The 5,539-nt window shown below is 59.5% G+C and overlaps 1 pseudogene; it reads left to right on the plus strand.

The window, feature by feature from the left end:
- The first annotated feature begins 4,472 nt into the window (after nucleotides 1-4,472).
- LOC118679135 lies at nucleotides 4,473-5,279 on the plus strand (annotated as a pseudogene).
- The last annotated feature ends 260 nt before the right edge of the window (nucleotides 5,280-5,539 follow it).

Consider the following 5,539-nt stretch of genomic DNA (forward strand, 5'->3'; position numbering starts at 1 on the left):
ACTCACGGGGCCGCCCAGTGGCAGGAACAGCGATGGGGCAGGTGAGACCCCTCACAGCTCAGCGTCCAAGGCCTGGCAGGTGCCCCACCGCCCTGACTGCCGCCCCACGCCCGCTCGGCAGGGCCTGAGCTGCACCTGCCCCCCCGCCCCCCACCCCCCACCCCCCGTCCTGTGCGGGGACCGCTGGCTGAGGGATGGTCCGGGCTGGGCATCCATGACTCACTGCTTCCCCGTCTTCCGGCCAGAAGCCCCTCCTCCAGGAGCGGGTGCTGCTCTGAATCTCGGCTGTAACTGCCTCCCCGTCCCGGATCGTCGACCTCCACGGAGGTGCTGTGTGAACCCATCTGGCGGACTGGCAAACTGAGGCTTGCGGAGGCTAAGGAACCTGCCCGCTTTATACAGGGATCAGCACAGCAGCAGCGCCCTGGCCTTTCGGCCCCCCCCCCCCCAGCTGCTCAGGGTGGGCCTGGGCGTGCACACAGGCTCTCGGGGCTCAGTTCCCCGTCCACAGTCTATAGAAGAGGGTGGCTTTGCCGCGTGTCACCTTGGCGAGGCTGAACTACATTTCCCAGAATTCTCTGCTCTGTGAACTTCTGGTTGGAGCGGCCACGGAGACCTAGGGGGGCCCTGGGGGTGGGAGTGATGCTGGAGGCACTGCGCTCCCGCGGGGCCCTGGGCAGCTCACAGAGGCCGTCGCTGCCCTGGGGGCGCAGCTCTGGTGTGGGGGCTGCAGTGCCCACCTCCCGGCACCCCTTCAGCTCCTCCGACTCCTAGGCCGGGTCGGGGAGTCCAGCCCCTGCAGGTGACCATCGGGGCTGGGGCAGCGAGACTAGGGGGGGGGGGCCCTGACCAGCACCTGCCCCCGCCTGCCCCCGCCGGGGGACCGCCTCCCCGGGGCTCGCCTGCACGTCCCCACTGAAAAGTGAGTCTCCACCTGGCGGACCCTCAGTCCTGGGAAGACAGGACCGTTGGTCCCCTTGTCCCAGGTCACGCTCAGGGGGTCTGTGTCCTCGCTCTCCCCCACTTTCCACCCGGCTCCCTCCCCCTTGGCTGCTCCGTGGAATTCGAAGCCCAGCGCACGTCCAACAAACAGCCTTACAGAGGCTGCTTAACCAGCCTCCATGTGGAGGTCAACCCCCTGCAAGACAGACAGACAGACAGACGGGGAACAGATAGATGATGTATGCATAGGTAGATAATGGACAGACAGACAGATGATGGGGATGGATGGATAGATAGATGATAGATGATAGTTGAATAGTAGATGGAAGACTGAATGGTTAAATAGGAGGATGGTGGGTGGGTGATGAATGGATGACAGATGATGGAGGATGGATGGATGGATGGGTGATGGATGATGGATGATGGATGGATGGATGGATGGGTGACGGATGATGGATGATGGAGGATGGATGGATGGATGGATGGGTGATGGATGATGGATGGATGGATGATGGATGGATGGATGGATGATGGATGGATGGATGGGGGATGGATGGGTGATGGATGGATGGGTGACGGATGATGGATGATGGATGGATGGATGGATGATGGATGGATGGATGGGTGATGGATGATGGATGGATGGATGGGGGATGGATGGGTGATGGATGGATGGGTGACGGATGATGGATGATGGAGGATGGATGGATGGATGGATGGGTGATGGATGATGGATGGATGGATGGGGGATGGATGGGTGATGGATGGATGGGTGACGGATGATGGATGATGGATGGATGGATGGATGATGGATGGATGGACGGACGGGTGATGGATGGATGGACGGATGGGTGATGGATGGATGGACGGATGGGTGATGGATGGATATCAACAGACACCAGGCGGTAACTGTCTGCCTCCCAGAGATCTGAGCGCTCCATGAGATGCGCGTGTGACAGTGCCCGGCACAGAGGACGCGGCGCACGTACCACACGCTGTTGCTGTTACTGGACCAGGGTCACAGGCTGCGCATGTGGGGACGGCGGTGACCACACACTGTCAGCAAACTCATCGCGGGGCAGTGGTTCTCGGGCGGAGTGTGGCTCAGGAGGGAGACGGGGAGCCCGCTGGGGTGCAGGCCATGGTCTGTGTTGACGTGGTGGTAGTTGCACGGCTGTGCATACACGAAGCCTCACTGAGCTGCACTCGTCGATGCGCACGCTGCACTGCCACACGACACAATCTGACAAAGCGTTAAACCCTTTCAATGTGACGGGAGAACCGGAAATCCTACCCAGCACCCCTCTCCCGCCCGAGGCTACCACCCCCTGGGCTGTCTTTGAACCTCAGTCCCCACATCTGTGACATGGGTACGCCTGGCCAGACATCAGGGAACCCATGACCCCTCACCCCCAAATGCTCTAGCTCTCTGTTTCAAAACAAACAAGGAAAAAGAGGCAGCTACAGAGAAGGCCTATTAAGAATCATGATGGCCCAGCCACCGTGGCTCAATGGATAGAGCGTCGGCCTGTGGACTGAAGGGTCCCGGGTTCGATTCCGGTCAAGGGCATGTGCCTTGGTTGCGGGCACATCCCCAGTAGGGGGTGTGCAGGAGGCAGCTGATCGATGTTTCTCTCTCATCGATATTTCTAACTCTCTGTCCCTCCCCCTTCCTCTCTGAATCATGATGGCCCGGCCGGCGTGGCTCAGGGGTTGAGCGTCGATCTCTGAACCAGGAGCTCATGGTTCAATTCCCGGTCAGGCCACAGGCCCGGGTTGCGGGCTCGATCCCCAGTGGGGGGCGTGCAGGAGGCACCCGATCCATGATTCTCCCTCGTCATGTGTTTCTTTCGCTTCCTCTCCATTCCTCTCTGAAATCAATAAAATCCTATTTTTAAAAAAATACTCACGATGCGGTCAAGGGTCGGGGCTCCCTTTGGGGTGCCTGGCTCCTGCACCTCCAGGGACCAGAAACCCCTGGGAAAGCACGTCAGAGAGGCTGTGACAGGGACGAGGGCGCCGTGGGGATGGTGAGGGATGTGTGGCGGGGCCCAGCCTCCCCACCTGGGAGGACGGACCACAACGCCCGTGACCTGAGGCCGAGGCCCAGTCCTGCTGGGCAGCACGGGGTGACGGGCACCGCCTGGTTCCGCCCGATAATGAAATGGGGCGCAGACACATGTACTAGCACAAAGGGACTGGGCATGTGTGTTGCATCATTTGCATTTTCGCATTTTTTTCCTGCAGTGAACCAAAAATAACTCCGGAAATTTTAAAATGACAAGCGCACGGCTGTCGGAGCAGCGATGCCGTCCCCTCCGAGGGAAGGGGCGACGGTGTCCGCGTTCGGGACCCGGTCCGGCATCGCCGGTCCCGTCCTGAGTCAGAGCGAAAGGGGGCTCCGCGGGGCCGGTCGCGGTCCCGCCGCCGGTGTCGCCTCCGGAAAGCAGGCCGGCAGACCGGTCGCAGGGAGACCAGGCGGAGAGAAAAAGTAAAAGCGCCATTAGACCCCGTTGCCATGGCGACGGCACAGCAAAGCTATCTGGCGGTTAACTCCGGAGAGAAAAGGCAGGGCCACACTTGGTGTAAAGTCACTGCGACAATTTGGACCAGTCGGCACTTAACCTCCCCGCCTACCCCCCCCCCCCCCCCCCGCCTCCCCGCACGGTGCTGTGCGGGCGCTGGCGCATTCCCAGCAGCTGTGATAAGGCCCTTGGGGGTGCATAACCGGGGGTGACCCCAAAACAGCTCTTCAAACGACACGGAGCAGCCCCTGGGGACAGAGTGTGACGCGAAGGCGGGTGCGGGGTGCGTCTCCAGCAGCTGGACAGCCTCACCCAGGACGGGGATGAGCCCAAAGTGGGTCCCATGCTCTTTATTTCTTTTTTAAACTTCCTTATTCCACTTTTTTTTTTTTTAATCCTCACCAAGGATATTTTCCCATTGATTTTTAGAGAGCGTGGAAGGGAGAGGAAAGGACAGAGAGAAACATCCCATGTGAGAGACACATCGATGGATTCCTTCCTGCACGTGCCCCGACCAGGGCCCGGGCCGGGGAGGAGCCTGCAACCCCGGCCTGCGCCCTTGACTGGAATCGAACCCGGGACCCTTCGGTCTGCAGGCCGACGCTCTATCCCTTGAGCCACACCGGCCAGGGCTTTAAAATATATTTTTCTTGATTTTTAGGGGGGAAGGAAGGGAGGAGAGAGATAGAAACATCAATGAGAGAGAATCACAGATCGGCTGCCTCCTGCACACCCCACACTGAGGATCGAGTCTGCAACCCAGGCCTGTGCCCTGACTGGGAATCGAACCCGGGACCCTTCAGTCCACAGGCCGACGCTCTGTCCACGGAGCCACACCGGCCGGGCATAAGCCTCTTATCTTTAATCTGTATCTGCCCTTACATGGCGTGTTGGCAGGACTTCGTTTTAAAATGGCTGTTTTTAGAGCGCACCCGGAGCTCCCGGATCTGTCTCCGGCTTCAACAGCGTTTGGATGGAACAGACCCAGGACGCCCCTTCTCCAGCCTCCGGCCACTCTCCTGCGTCTCAGCCACTCTCCACCTTCAGGACCACCCCCGGGACCAGCCAACACCGGTTTGGTTTTGTTTTTTTTCTACCTTAAACTCCTTATTGCCGGACAACCATGAGCTCCCAAATTCGCCAGAATTATTCCCCGAGGTGGAGGCACCAACACCCGCCTGGCCAACCAGCATCTGCGGGCCTCCTACCCCTACCTCTCTCTGGGCTACTATTTCGACCGCGACGATGTGGCTCTGGAGGGCGTGGCCACTTCTTCCGCGAGCTGGCGGAGAAGAGGCGCGAGGGCGCGGAGCATCTCCTGAAGCTGGAGAACAAGCACGGCGGCCGCATTCTCTTCCAGGACGTGCAGAAACCTTCCCAGGATGACTGGGGCAAAACTCAGGACGCCATGGAAGCCGCCCTGGCCTTGGAGAAGAACCTGAACCAGGCCCTTTTGGATCTGCATGCCCTGGGTTCGACCCGTGTCGACCCTCATCTCTGCGACTTCCTGGAGAACCACTTCCTGGATGAGGAGGTGAAACTCATCAAGAAGATGGGCGACCACCTGACTCACATCCGCAGGCTGGCCGGCCCCAGGCTGGGCTGGGCGAGTATCTCTTCGAGAGGCTCACCCTCAAGCACGACTAGGAGCCTCTGCAGCCCAGAGGCCTTTCCGAGGCCCCCCGCTGCACCCCCTTGGCGTCTCTGGCTTATACCTGAGCCTCTTCCCGAAACTACTAGCCATTCCTTTAACCACCCCGGAGCCCTCTCCCATGCATTGGACCAAATGAGACAATAAAGCTTTTTGCAACAGTTAAAAAATAAATAAATAAATAAAATAAAATAAAATAAAATGGTTGTTTTATAAGATAAATCGTGAGCTGCTTTCGAGGTGCGGGAAAGGTCCCCTTCCTTAAGGAGACCTTCTGAGGGAAGGGACCCCACTGGGGACGGGGGTGGGGGGGGCGTTTGCAAGGAGCACCCGCAGCGTTGCCATGGCAGCGAAGGTTGGGCGGTTCTGGTGTGCGTGAGGGCAGCAAGCCCCGCACTGACGGCGGGAAGAGGCTGCGCGG

This window comes from Myotis myotis, unplaced genomic scaffold (genome assembly GCF_014108235.1).
Source record: "Myotis myotis isolate mMyoMyo1 unplaced genomic scaffold, mMyoMyo1.p scaffold_m19_p_22, whole genome shotgun sequence".
Taxonomy (NCBI): domain Eukaryota; kingdom Metazoa; phylum Chordata; class Mammalia; order Chiroptera; family Vespertilionidae; genus Myotis; species Myotis myotis.